Source organism: Podarcis muralis, chromosome 3 (assembly GCF_964188315.1).
Source record: "Podarcis muralis chromosome 3, rPodMur119.hap1.1, whole genome shotgun sequence".
NCBI classification, from domain to species: Eukaryota; Metazoa; Chordata; class Lepidosauria; order Squamata; family Lacertidae; genus Podarcis; species Podarcis muralis.
In genome coordinates this window covers 82,933,637-82,948,491 of record NC_135657.1, presented here as the reverse complement: position 1 = coordinate 82,948,491, position 14,855 = coordinate 82,933,637, and the positions used below count along the sequence as shown (strand labels likewise).

The 14,855-nt window shown below is 49.4% G+C and overlaps 1 protein-coding gene across 13 annotated transcripts in view; it reads right to left on the bottom strand.

Moving 5' to 3' along the window:
- The window catches only part of COL12A1 (collagen type XII alpha 1 chain), a 111,483-nt gene extending 104,776 nt beyond the window's left edge, over positions 1-6,707 (bottom strand). For 5 of the 13 annotated variants that reach the window (XM_028722782.2, XM_077926215.1, XM_028722790.2 and 2 more), the window contains exon 1: positions 2,196-2,560. The gene's annotated coding sequence lies outside the window, so the exon portion shown is untranslated. Of the gene's footprint in view, positions 1-873; positions 983-1,532; positions 1,554-2,195; positions 2,561-6,510 lie in introns of those variants that run through there. The other 8 variants (XM_028722784.2, XM_077926217.1, XM_028722783.2 and 5 more) reach the window with 8 other exon arrangements.
- Between the last annotated feature and the right edge of the window lie 8,148 nt (positions 6,708-14,855).

The window sequence follows — 14,855 nt, the reverse complement described above, 5'->3', positions numbered from 1 at the left end:
ATCCACAGTGATCAATGCTGCAGTCCAGTGCACACTTACTTGGGAGTAAGTCCCATCCATAGGATCAGGTTGGCAGTGTGCCTAATTCTGCATTTAACTGTAGCCTTCCTACTGGGCCTTGAGCCAAAGTTCATTGTCCTGATAGGCAAATCTAGTCAAGTTTAATGGTCTTGCACAGTTTTCAGAGCATCCTTGTCTTCACTCTGAAGCAATACAATGAAGCCAATAAGGGGGGTGGGGTGTTGAGTGGTATAAACCCCTGAAACTTTCGCACACAAGTCTAGACTAAAAGGCTCTTACATAGCCCAAAATGAGAAGCGGAGACGTTTGTAACCCGTATAAACGAAGCATCCGAGATCTGGTGTATTTTTTTAAAAAAGAGGAAATACCCAACAGCAACTTTTAGCTTCAGCTTTTCGTTTACCCATTCCCGCGAGAAGGAAAGGCGCGAGTAATTAAGCAATAGACTTGAATCACTTGTAGCGCTGCCAAGACCAAACCACAAAGCAAAACAGTTGGCGTAAATCATTAGGCGATTAACAGCTCAGGAGGAAGAAATAGTTTCTGGGCTATGGAAAGAGATGTTTTGTTTTGTTCTCTTAAACACACACAGCCAGAAGGTACGTTTAATCGCTCTGCGAAACTGACAAGACTCGACAATACCTTCCCAGTTCCTGCCCGAGACCTGACGCTCAACAGAAGCGCACAGGCAGCAGAAGCGCCTGCTCAACGGATGCTTCTAAATATACGGTATATAAATATACCCCCACCCCAATATACACACACGCGGTGCTAATGCAACCGAGAACCTCTCGCTTCTGTAGCAGCCAGCCAACGTGAGCGATCTTGTTCGTTGCTCTTCTCGCTGCCTACCTGCATACATGCACGCGCACGCTCTCCTCTCCAGCGCTCCCCTCGTGAGCGCGTCTGCTCCTCGGCCGGTGCGCACCCAGGAGGCATTTAAAGCAGCGAGCTCGAAGGCGGACGCGGCTTCTGTCCGGGGTGTGTTTTCTGAGCTTCCAGCGCCACCTGCCGGGCAGAAGCAGCAACGCAGCTACTCGCCCCCCAAAGAACCCGAGCGGAGCCAAAGCATTATAAGGAGATATATTCCCAGCGCCCCCAACCCGCCCCGGCCGCTCCTTCCAGACTGGAGTTCCCACCACCAACACCCTTCGAAAAGGTTTCTCTTTTCAGTTTGGCCAAAACGCTGATCCGATCGCTTAGCAACAGTTTCGCTGACTTTTCTGCTTTCCACTGCAAAATTTATGAGCTGCCTTTCTTGAGTTGGCAGCAGCCAAGAAACGCCGCCGCTCTGAATTTATTTCAGTTTATTTGCAGTCACCCGGACCTTGAGAAAAAAAGAAGCAGCAGAAGCAGATCTCTTTCAGACGCGTCGATCCCCGGCCAGAGAATCATTTCGCACACACTGAAAACAAAACGCAATCTTGCACACACAAAAACTCGAGTCCAAACCTGCAAACGTGAGCGATTGCCCCCACAACAAAACTACCAACTGGAAAGGAGAAACTTACATATAAGGAGCTGTTGCACAGCCAGAGAAGGCGCGGGATGAGGGCGAGAGAGAGACAGAGAGGCAGAGAAAGAGCTTCCGACGCCCAGCCAGTGTGAAGCAGTTGCGACCAGGGATTTCCCTTGCCCACGTCGAGGGGGATTCCTTGCCCACCCCCAGCTCCCACTCAGCTTGATAAAAATGGGGCGCAGGAACTAAAGATCCCCAGGGACAAACGATGCGCGCCTTTCTTTTTAAACGCCACTGTTCTAAGCAATCGCCAACGGAGAGAAAAAGGCAGCAAACCAGTAACGATTTGCGTGTGCAGCCTTTTCAGAAGCAAGAGCTGATGAGAAGCCGTCGGATGCCACGCTCGTCTTTGATTCCCTCCCTCCTGAATCATCTGCCCTTTAGGGGGAAAGCTGACCGGAGACCCTCGACGACCTCCTGCCATCAAATCCGAGGACATCGCCCCCCCCCCCCGCGCGCGCCCTATAAAATCCACGCTTCCACCGCAGGGAGCCCGCGAGCTCCGGCTCGCCAGCCCCGGCGCACCAGCAGCGCCTCTCGCCTGGGGCGCCTTGGCGCGCGGGCTGCTGCTGCTGCTGCTGCTGCTGCTGCAGCTGCAAGGGCTCGGCCGGCACGAGGCGAGAAAGGGCTCCCTCTCCGCCGCGCGCGCACAGACCTGGGCTGGCAGGGCTGGCGGCGAGGGCGGCGGCGACGGAGCCGGCTTCAGGAAGGAGGCAGCGGCAGGCAGCAGCGGAGGGAAAAGGTCCTGGGCACCTTGAGGCAGGGCGCGGCCAGAGGCAGGAGCGGTGGCGGCGTCGAGAGGAGCGGCTGCTGCGAGGGGTCGCTCCGTCCGCCGGCAAGCCTCGCCTTCTCCGAGTGGGAAGAGCCTCTCGCCAAGCGCGCTCCTTAAGAGAGGGCTGCTCCCAACTCCGCGCTCGCCTCTCGTAAGCGGTTACGAAACGGCGGCGGGAAAAGGTGGACGGCTGCCACGGGATGAGCTAGGCGCTCCTCTCCTCTCCCCTCTCCTCGCTAGTAGGGGAAGAGCGAGCAGCGCCTGCTTGGAAAGGGGCGCATACCTCGCCGCATTCCTGAGGCATGAGGAGTCCCGCGCGAGCGCAGCCGCAGCCCCCGCCGCGGAAGGGCTGGCGGGGAGGGGGGCGAGGAGGGGGGCGGGGGCGGGGAGGGGGCAGCGGCCGCCCAGCCAAGAACACACGTAGCTGCTGCTCTCCGGGCTCCTCCGCGCCCGAGCCAAGCAGCAGCAGCAGCCGCGCGGCAGTGGCTTCTGGCTGAGGCGGGGGCCGGGTGGGAGCCCAGGACAGAGAAGCAGCCAGCCGCTGGGGACCTCCGGCGCTTAGCTCGCACCCGGGAGGCTGGCGGGGGGGGGGGGGATGTCCCTGAATCCACAAGAGGAAAGATGTGGTCTTCACTGAGAGAAGTTTGAAGTGGAAATACTTGCGGGAAATTGAAGTGACCCTGAATTTATTGGGAGCAGTTGTTGTTATTATTATTATTATTATTATTATTATTATTATTATTATTATTATTATTATTATTTTGCGCGAGGGGATTATTTCGTGTGGGGAGCTCACGCATTCGGGAGTCAAGGGATGTGAGACACGCGCCTGTCTAGAAAGTCCAAAGTCTCCTTGGGCATTCAAAAGTTCTGCAAACTCGCGGGTGCGAAATTGAGTGAAAAGCAGCCATCTGTACTTGGTGAGCGGGCCGTCCCAAGCGCACAGGATTGCATTCATTCCCTGGTATCGGGGAGAGGGGGGGGGAAAACCCTCACTCGAGTGTGAAATTTGGTGGGAACCCGGAGAATCCTGTTTCATGCGGGGAAATTAAACGTGGAGGGACGCCCTGAGGAGAGACCAAAACGCACGGGGTTTTCTCATCTCCGGTTTTGACGCCGCCCTCTTTCACACGTTGCTCACCCATTTCTAACCAGTGTATACTAATCCTTCTGCTGCAAGGTCGCCCCTCACTCACCCACCCTTGAAGTCATCACCTATAAAAAATAAATAAACACAACTCAGGAAGCGGCTGCCCAGTGCATTTCTTTGGCTGAAAGTGGCGCGCTTCGCAACCCAGCTCCAGCTGAAGTACTTGGATTCCTGTCGACTCGCAAGTCCCACTGGGGAGGGAGCAGGGCTTTCACCCGGCTTAAATCTTCATTTTGTTTAGTTTGAGGCGGAAGAAGAAGGAAGGAGTAGCAGGAATGCAGCGTCCAAGTTTGACCATCATTTCCTCAGACCCTGGATTGTGGCGCCTCGTCTCCCGCGCCTTTCCTCCGAGGGAGAGCGCGCTTCTGCTCGCCGGCACGTGGGCCGGCCGGGCAGCCCGGGATTTGGGGCGGGAAAGGCGGGACAGAGCCTGACGAGAGAAGCTGCGCGAAGCCCGACATTCGCGGAAATTTGGAAGCCTTTCGAGAGCGCTTCTAGTCATCAGTTCAGCAAAGCCCACTGGGCAACCCAGTCAGATGGGCGGGGTACAAATAATAAAATCACTACTACTTGACAGCCCTGCCTGCGATTTTTACAGCCCATTGGGGGAGGGGGTCTTTCCTTCCACAGCAAAGCATTAGAAAAACCAAAGAAGTCTCGTCCTCAAAAAAAAAAAAGCTGCCTCACACCGAATCAGTCCGTCTGACTAACTGGCAGCTGCTCTCTGTGGGGTCCGACAGGGGACGTTTCCCGGGCCGACCTGGAAATGCTGGGGATTGAATCTGGGTCCTGCAGAACAGATGCTCTGCTGCTGAGCTACGACCCTTCCGCATTGTGAAGCCTCCGGAGGGGCGCCATTGAGCCTCCCGGCCTGGGTGAAATAAAGCCTAGTTTGGCCCCCGCCCAAAGTATCCCTAGACATATACAGTGTGCCTCTGAAAGGAAAGGTTGGAGAGAAGCTAAGAAAGGTTGCCGCTGTGTCCCCCTGCAGGAACTGTCCCGCTGAGAGGGGAAAGTGGGGAGAAAGGAAGAACCGAAGCGAGTCGAGCGGGGCTTTGGGAACTCCACGGCTTCCGCCCGCTTGTGCCCTAGGATTTATCCCCGTAGAAAGTGGACAGTATCAACCACCTCCCACTCCCACCAACAGGACGCCTAGGCAGGCCTGCGGTTAGGCTGCTCCACTGAAGAACCTTTAACGCAGCCGCTCTTCGCTTGCGAGGTAGAAAAGCCGTGATTAGGACCGCACGGGAAGAGGGAGCGGCAGCAGTTGCCTCGTCGGCCTCTGAAAAACCCAAAGTGAACAGCTATGCTTTTTGAGAACGCTGCAGAACAGTCACCTACAAGTTGGTCTACGGGCCTTCTCTGAAGCCAAGCTCTAGCTCTCCTGGCTTTTTCCAGACTGCGAGCTGAGGGCACATTCGCGCATGCTCCCTGCTCACAGAAAACGAGGGCGTAAGGGAGCGGGGAACACTAGAGCCCTTCTCCCTGCCCTCTAGCGTTCTGGGTGCAGGGATCCATCCACTGACTTGATGGTGGACAAGCATTCCATCAGCTATGCCGCCACCTGGCGCAGCCCAGACCCGAGTCTACCGCCTCAGCCCTGGAAAGATGGGAAATGCACGCGTTTATCTTCCTCACACTCCTTAGGCTAAAAACAGAGGAGCCCAGCAAAGAGTGTCGCTCCTCTCAGCGGCAGATCCATTCCACACCATATAGTTAAAGCACATTCGATGCACGTGTAAAGCGCATGGCCTCGCCCCCAAATCAACCATGGAAGCGCTTTCAATGTATGGTGCGCATTTGCACTAAATCCCAGAGAAGGCAGGGTATTTATAATCCTCGCAGCAACTCCCCCAAAAATAAAATAATCCCCGTCCGTGAGATTTAGGCGCAACTCATCTTGGCCAAGCTCGTGTCCAGAATCTACCCGAGAAGCGAAAGGATTCTGTATGCCTCTGGTGGCGCAGCGCACACCGTAGAATGAGTCCACCTTGATACCCGGGGGCGCACCGGCCGAGTCCGGAACCACAACGTGCATCCAGCTGCAGAAAAGGGAAAGTGGGCAAGAAAGGGAAAGAGATCCTGGAAGAAAAAGGATAGGTGGACTCAAAGGCTCTGACGTGCATACCAGCGCCTCACCTCGCGGTGCTGCTGCCCTTTGCCTACCTATACCCAGTCGCTTTTGAATTATGGTGCTGGAGGAGACTCTTGAGAGTCCCATGGACTGCAAGAAGATCAAACCTCTCCAGTCTTAAGGAAATCAGCCCTGAGTGCTCACTGGAAGGACAGATCGTGAAGCTGAGGCTCCAATACTTTGGCCACTTCATGAGAAGAGAAGACTCCCTGGAAAAGACCCTGATGTTGGGAAAGATGGAGGGCACAAGGAGAAGGGGACGACAGAGGACGAGATGGTTGGACAGTGTTCTCGAAGCTACCAGCATGAATTTGACCAAACTGCAGGAGGCAATGGAAGACAGGAGTGCCTGGCGTGCTCTGGTCCATGGGGTCACGAAGGGGCGGACACGACTAAACGACTAAACAACAACAACAGCCAGTCGCGCAGGATGGTGTAGATACGCCTCCCTCGCACCTGGGAGAAACGAGGCCCGTTTCCCGCTACCCTGCCCGTGCTTTCTCTCGGTCCCAACGACGCATCAGGCGAGGCTCCTTCTCCCAAGCCAGTGCCCCCCCCCCGACCTTACCTGGCTTTGGAAAGAAGACGGGAGGCGCGGGGCGCGCAGGAAGAAATGGCCCCGGAGGCTCGGCTGCGCGCCTACCTCCGCCCCGCGCAGGTGTGCCTTATTCTGATTACCAGCCTCTCACCCAAGCGCCGGGCGCAGCATCAAAAAAGACGCCTTTCTTCGCGCGCCCCGCGGAAGCGCCTGCGAGTCTAGCGGGACCGAGAGACAGGGGTGCAGCGGGCCCGGGAGGGGGAAAGAGGGGAAGAAACGCCAAAGGAGGAGAACCCGGGCCGAGCAAGCCTCGTCTCCCGGCGCAGACTCCCCGATCCTTCCGACTCCCGCCTGGACATTCAAAGCAACCACGTACGCGCTGCTCGCCGGCGTCGGTCCTTCGCTCCGCGCGGGTTAGGGCTCCAGGTTATCTCCAGTATTTCTGCTGCTGCCGCTGCATCTGCTGCGCCCACCGCGCTCTGCTGGCCGAGGGAAAGATAAGCCGCCCTTCCGAGATCGAGAGGTCCCAGCTGCCCAGAACTGCCACATCCAGAGAGCTCCCACTCAGGCACCAGAAATGGGCTTCCTTTTTGCCGGGGACCGTTTAGAAGGGCTTCCCTTTAACCCTCCTCTGCGCGGAATTCTGCGTAGGAGGGGGAAAGCGGAGCAAGGTCCATTTGTTGTCCAATAGCCCTCCCTAGTGGCCGTTGTTGTTATTACAAGCAACAGGAAATCTTGCCATATCCTTTCACCTTTCCATCTGGCAATAACGTGTTGCTAACAGGTAGGTTTGGGGTGCTGTTGCCTAGCGCAACAGCATCAAAGCCGCATTTCCTTCCGCCACCCCCCTCACTATACGCCAAGAACTTAAAGAAAAGTCTCTAAGTTAGCGGGGGTAGAATTGGATGACATTGACACGTACTATAGACTCCTGTGAGGGCATGAACTATCACGCCAAATCGTGTCAGGATTCTCTCCTTTTACAGCCTGGGGGTGGGTAAAGAAAGACAAATCACACAATCTCCCTGTATGTTCTGTGGACAATTGGTCTGAAAATAGCAGGCGTGAGAGAGATATACAGTGGTACCTCGGGTTACAGACGCTTCAGGTTACAGACGCCGCTAACCCAGAAATAGTACCTCGGGTTAAGAACTTTGCTTCAGGATGAGAACAGAAATCGTACTCCGGCGGCGCAGCAGCAGCAGGAGGCCCCATTAGCTAAAGTGGTGCTTCAGGTTAAGAACAGTTTCAGGTTAAGAACGGACCTCCAGAACGAATTAAGTGCTTAACCCAAGGTACCACTGTATCCCAAACAGGTCCAGAGGCAACTTTGTACTAAGCACATTTAAATTTTACAATTTAAACTAAAAGGGGTTCGGTTTCTTTCCTGTGTTTTTGCTTGTGGGCACAAATTCAGTGTCATTGTCTTGGGTGACATCGGAAGCAGAAGCTGCAAGAAAAGTGCTTTTTATTTGAGGAGCGGGCTGCTTGGGGCATTGGGAACTTCTTGATATGATCTAGGATACAACCTATGTATATATTCCTATGTATGAATTTTACTTAATAAGTTACAGAGAAATAAAGTAATGCAACTTTTGAATGACAGGTTTACAAAATTCTGATGACACTTTCGGGAGTGCTTTCATTCTTGGACCGCATTCTGCCGTCTGCCAAAATAACCTTTACACTTTCCAGAACCTACCTTTCCCTCGGCAATAAGTTATTAAAGACATTTGAACAACTAAATTTGTGTAAATAGCACAAGTAATTATGCATCAATAGATTCCATCCCCCCCCACTAATAAACATTTTGAGTAATGTAAGTGCTACACCAAAACAAATCAGAGAAAATTAATCATTCACCTCTCCTGCTCTCAAACACTGAACTGCTGTTCTAGTGAATGCTCTGTGTGTACCTGTTTTTCAGGTTGTCACACGATATTCCTAACTATATTACTGAGGGCACCAACTTAGCAGAATGATGTTTTTGTTTGGAACTTACCTACAGACTGGAGCCCCTGTCTTGTGTGCCTCTTTCCGGCAACTCCTGCAGCCAAGCCGGTGCCAAACGTATAATTCTGCCTTCCTTTGGACCACATCAGTGAGGCCAAGGGGGTGGGATGGGTCTCATTGTCCACTTTGACTTCACCTCCAGAGGTGCACTCTATTGTCTCTCGAGACAGATGGATGCCAACAAGCTACTGATTCAAGATCCTGAGCTCCAGGGACCCCCCCCCAAAAAAAAAAATATATATATCGCCTACCTCATTATTCCCAACAGCCTAGATATCTATTTGCAAGGCAACCTGAGTTATTTTGTTGACCTGGAATCTATCAGATCATATATCCATCATGGGGACTTAGACTGTCCCAACGTCGGACCCTTCTGAGCTTGCTCCAACAATTTTGAGCTTACCCAAAGACCTTGTACTAATTAGGGGTCAGCAAACTTTTTCAGCAGGGGGCTGGTCCACTGTCCCTCAGACCTTGGGGGGGCGGCGGACTATATTTGGGGGAGGGGTAATGAACGAATTCCTATGCCCCCAAAATAACCCAGAGATGCATTTTACATAAAAGCACACATTCTACTCATGTAAAAACACCAGGCAGGCCCCACAAATAACCAAGAGATGCATTTTAAATAAAAGGGCACATTCTACTCTTGTAAAAACATGCTGATTCCTGGACTTAATGTGGGCCGGATTTAGAAGGTGATTGGTCCAGATCCGGTCCCCAGGCCTTAGTTTGCCTACCCATGAATTAGCCCATGGACCCACCAAGCCTCCCTGTTTGGCTGTCAACTGATTGGTGGTGCCTGCAAAGCCCTGTGGAAAACGACTTCACAAGACTTGACCATCACCTGATTGTCAATCATTGCAAAGCCCTTTGCAAAGCACTCTACAGACTACCTTGCTGCTCTGTAGTCATTCCTATACTTGCCATTGCTATGATTTACCAACACCATGCTTTATGGGTGGTTCACACAACTACTCTCCCCCACCCACCCAAGTCAACCCAAGAAAATTATTTCAGTACATTTCTGTGTGCTGAACCAGTCTTCAGAATGCTTAAAACACCTTGTCTAGATCACTGCGCAATGTGTCACAATCTGAAGATACATTGATAACAATGGGTGGACACATGTAGAGCTGCATTGCACAACCAACGCACAGGTATTTAGCCTGAAATAAACCAGCATGTTAATCCCAAAGCATTGATGGTTGCTTTGGACATTATTAGTTGGGAGAAGGAAGCAGCACTTTTAAGTGAGGAAAGAGCTCCAGAAAGAAATAAAAGACTGTGACAGTCTGACTACATTTCAGAAGTCTTAAAGCACAGGGATCTAGGTACCTTCTCAAACATGTGTTTCTGATATGCAGCATTTGAATGGATTTTCCCTGGCTATTAAAGGAACAAATGAATGAACCATATTGTCACGCTTTGCCTAAGATCTACACCACACTGTTTCACAAGAGGCATGTTCAGGGTGAAAGTGTGTTAGAGGTTAATATGATTTATAAATGATTCACAAGCACTTCAAACTTCCATTTTTTTCACTTTCATGATAAGGAAAAATCACAACTTTTTAGCTGCTTATGTTTCTCTGTGAAACACTGCATACATTGGCAGTGCTAAGTAAACATTGATATGTACCTAATACAAAAAAATTATTTCAGAGGACTTTGTTTAGACTTTCAATTGGGTCTGTCCCAAGTAGGTAGAGTCAGCTAAATCCATCCATCAGCAAAGCCCTCACCTGAGTATAGCTGCCTTGTTGCATGAGTAAAAGTGGGGAACAGAAAATTCTGAATGTGCTGTGTATTTTACCAGGCTGTTATTGTGTGTTTGCTGTTAATCCCAAACTTGGCCTTTCTATGTATGTCCTAGGAGCCCATCATTATCCTGGGTCCCATTCTTTTCATTTCCCACATCCTTTATCCACTTGACCAGGTAAACCCACCTGTGGCTATTTTAGCATAATCAAGTGTGCAATGAAGGCTATTTGTAGCAAAACGTTGGTTTTTTGCAGTTAATATGCTGAAATTCTAGTCTAATGAAACATATTTGACGTTACTGAAGACTATTCTGTTCTGTTTACTGTGTGCCTACGTGCTGAGTACACAATGTGCTATTCAGAAGGCATTCCTGAAATGCGCAAACATTTACCAGCATATTCTGGTCTGCCTGAATCTTGGATAATGATGTTAGTTTGCAATCTTAATCCACCTATGCATTTGCTTAAACTCTATGCGTCTTACTTCCAAATAAATGCATTTATAAAGTACTGTAAGACACTCTGGGAAGGGACATGTGGCTCCAACATTTTTCTTCTTATTCAGTAAACAAGACAGGCGGAGAACTTTTATCTAGATGTAACATCTAACATATTCACATGCTTAATTTTCTGTTTTGATAAACTTAAAAGAATGTTTTTCTTCACGGAGGAAAAAGCCTCTGGAATTGAATCCAGCGAAAGATAGTTATTCTCACAGCATCTTTTCCAATGTTTCTTAAAAACTTTTTTTCAGGGTGACATGTGCAAGTTGGCCGTGTAGCTTGGAACCACGGGTATTTTCTCATCTGTCAGGCCTGAGCAATGTGCGATCTCCCCTATGGAGCGGAATGTAGCCAGAGGCAGTGTCCAGCAGCTGATCAGGAGCTCGATAAGCCTTCTGTTTGTGATTCCTGCCTGGAAAGACAAAAACAGGGGTGGGGGCAGGATTGTTCCTGGCAGGCCACCCTCCAGGATGAGTGGAGTGTTTGGCTTGGCAGGCCAACATATAGGCATGCTGATTGGGAACATTCACACCAACACAAATTCTGTGCCTTCTCATAGTGGAATACCAGGAGGCACTGGAGGCTGGTCTCCTAGAGAGCAAACAGAGCACTGCTGCACCTCAGTTTCCCCACAGCCAGCTCCCACTGGCCTGCCTTCCTACAAGATGCCCAGAGAGTGGCAGTGACTGTCAGCTCCTTCCTCCTCCTCATTGTCTTTATAGAACTCAACAATGAGGAAGATGGGGACGAAAGTAAAATTAGCTGAATCTACCTGCCATTGTCTCTGGCTTTACTTACTACTGGTTTCCTTGTCTTCAGTGTGGTGTAGTGGTTAAGAGTGGTAGATTCGTAATCTGGGGAACCGGGTTCACGTCTCCGCTCCTCCACATGCAGCTGCTGGGTGACCTTGGGCCAGTCACACTTCTCTGAAGTCTCTCAGCCCCACTCACCTCACAGAGTGTTTGTTGTGGGGGAGGAAGGGAAAGGAGACTGTTAGCCGCTTTGAGACTCCTTAAAGGGAGTGAAAGGCGGGATATCAAATCCAAACCCTTCTTCTTCTTCTTCCACCCTACCAGTCGCTGTCTGGTGGGAAGTGTCCTCCTGATCATGATTTTTCCTCCCCTCTGATCCAAGTTTACTATGATTTTGTAGGTGATGTCCTGGAAAGGTGTAGCATGTTATGCGATCACAAACTTTTTATCACTCTACGTATCTCAGATAAGGAGAGAAGCCCACCTTTTCCATGGCTGCCATGTTCAGGTCTTTTTAATGGACAACATATCCATTTCTTCCAGACACTTTCGTGCAATACAAAAAAGGAATGAAACAAACTATGCTTTTTGGTGCTCTGCTCTTTTTTTTAAGCAGCTTAAAAAAGCAAGCAGGACAACTGTATCATGGGCCATTTAGATATTTACATTTTATTCCTATAAGGCAGGGGTAGCCAACTCCCAAGAGACTGTGATCTACTTGCAGAGTTAAAAACTGGCAGTGATCTACCCCCTTTTTGGGGGTTCAGGTCAAAGTTGTCGAGCTTCTTTTTATGGGCTGCAGGGCTAAAATGTTTAGATTTTTTTAGGGGAGCCAAAGTTAGTGGGCTTCTTTGCAGGGAGCCAGTGATCTACCACAGACATCCAGTGATCTACTGGTAGATCATGATCTACCTGTTGGACGTGCCTGCTATAAGGTGTCATCACTCTTTACCCTATTTGCATAAAATAACTAATGTGAATTGATGATGATGATGTATTATTTATGTCCCACCCATCTGATTGAGTTGCCCTAGCCACTCTGGGTGACTTCCAATGGAATACAAAAACATAATGAAACATCAAACATTAAAAACTTCCAGATAGAGAGCTGCCTTCAGATGTCTCTTGAATGTCATATAGCTGTTTGTCTCTTTGACGTCTGATGGGAAGGTGTTCCACAGGGAGAGTGCCACTGCCGAAAAGGCTCTCTGCCTGGTTCCCAGTAACTTCACTTCTCGCAGTGAGGAAACCGCAGAAGGCCTTCGGCACTGGATCTCAGTGTCCAAGCTGAACGGTGGGGGTGGAAACGCTCCTTCAGATATACATGCTGAATAATGAAGTTCAAACTTCCAGCATTAGCCTAATCTTTTAAACAGGATGCTGGAACAGTAACAGACTAACAGTCATGGGGGTGGTAGATGTTCTCTCTTCTTTTTCTTTTAAAGTGGAAAATTATTTCCCTTAGTGACAATTTATTATACCACTCTGGCTTTTTAATCTGATCTTTCCTTTACATAATGCTCTGAAAGGAATACGCCAACGTACTAATAAATCAAAAGCCTGGGAAACAAAACATGGCAAAACGGTTCCACTAATAGAAAAGACAATGTTCACGAATACTTACTTTTCTGTAGGGGAACATTTGTTTTCATGTAATTAAATAACTTGCATTGGCTCTGACTTACCTTTCTGAGTCTTCTAAAATGAACACAATGGTTTAAGAAAATAGGCTTAAAATTTAAAGTTGGTATATGTGTCAATGAAACACACAGTTAACACTTAATTAACTTCGCAGCATGCCCAGAATGAAAAATGTATGAAGATCTATATAAAGCCCTTTTACAAAACCAGTCTGCCTAGAAGGTTTGCCAGTTACTTCAGACTTTGGCTTCAATCCTTTACTCACTTACCTAGAAGCAAGTCCTATTCAACTCAGTGGTGCTTCCTTACTTATTCAGTGCAATTACCTTAGGAATTTGTTCTCCATCATTTAGCTACCTATAGTTGAAAAGTCATTTTGGATAAACACACTGGACATCAGCTGCATTTAGGGCTGTGCAAGTGGTTTCCCCAAACAAGGAAGAGCCATCATTGGGCGGGATACAAATAAGCAATCTATTATTATTATTATTATTATTATTATTATTATTATTATTATTATCCAGTTTGGCTGCATTGGGTGCTGCGCTGCAGGGGGTGCCACGAAAATGCTGTAGAACAAAGCAAGAGAGGCAGGGGGCATATAATTTTAGCATTGTGCTGGGCGCTGTTAAAATGTGAGAGCACCAGGGGTGGAAGGTGGAGTTCCATTGCCCAAGCAGAAGTTATTTCCCTCACACAATTTCACTGAATGCAACCCATGCTATTCTTCCACTGAAGCTGAACAGAACACCATGGATGCAGCTCCTGGTTTACTCTCCTCCTCCCCACACCCCCAGCCACCACCCAGTTTAGTAAGACCAGCAACTTGCTCTGCATTAAATTACATTTAGATTTGGAACCTCCTGGAGAATGGGTTTGTCAACACGGCATGCTGCCTAGAGAACCTCCGTTATCGTAGTGCCAACATTCACGCACATGCTCTAGCTAACGTGTCCTTGGTTTTCCAAAATAGTTCCAGTCAATAGTGCAATGCTGCTACCCCTGCCTTCACCACCACGAAATGTAATCTGCGGTGCATCTGGATGCGTTGTGGTCTCTAGCCAAGGAAAGAGATGGTGGAGGGATCCAGGCTGGGGGGGATCTTGAACAGAGGTCTGGGGGACAAATCATATCACCCCAAAGTAGCTAAGCGGGTCAACGCAAAAGGGAAGACCAAAGGGGCTCAACTCCCCTTTCCTGTAATTTGAGAACTGCAGCAGCAGCTGCTGCTTTTTTGGGGGGGGAGGGACAACATACAGTGGTACCTCGGGTTACAAATACCTCGGGTTACAAACACTTTGGGTTATAGACTCCGCTAACTCAGAAGTAGTACATTGGGTTAAGAACTTTACCTCAGGATGTGAACAGAAATCGTGCGGTGGCGGCGCAGGAGGCCCCATTAGCTAAAGTGGTACCTCAGGTTAAGAACGGTTTCAGGTTAAGAATGGACCTCTGGAACAAATTAAGTTCGTAACCAAGGGTACCACTGTATATCATTTAAATCGCTTTGCATTTTATGTCAAGAACTCAGGTCAAGCCACCCAGTTCTCCCACCCTGCTGACAGGCCAGTTACACCAGCATAAAGCCCCTATATCCCTGACATCAACACTGGGGAGTATCTCAAGATATACGGCTGCTGGTGGCTTCTGCAAAATCCAAAAGCTCCCCAACCAGCACATTTGGAGCATAGGATGGCGTTCTAAGGATGGCTTTGCGAAAGCCTGCTGAACTTAGCACACAATAGGGGAGAGCTTTTTATTAATTTATACACCCAAATATGGCATGAAAGCTTCTAAGCTTAGATTCTTGCTGCTGCAACCCTAGCTTTGCTACGTGATTATAGCACCGTGTAAATTTAGGTTCATGATGTCACATTTTTGAAGCCACAAGGGAGCCTTCAAATTGGCCAAGGGGATGAGCTATGCAGGAGCCATGGAGAGTTGTGCAGCAGTTCCTTCATCAAAAGCATTGACTTCCCGTCGAGTTAGATTGTATCTTTTATAAAGATAAGAACATCAGTACTATGGAGATGAGATGACTTCAAACAAT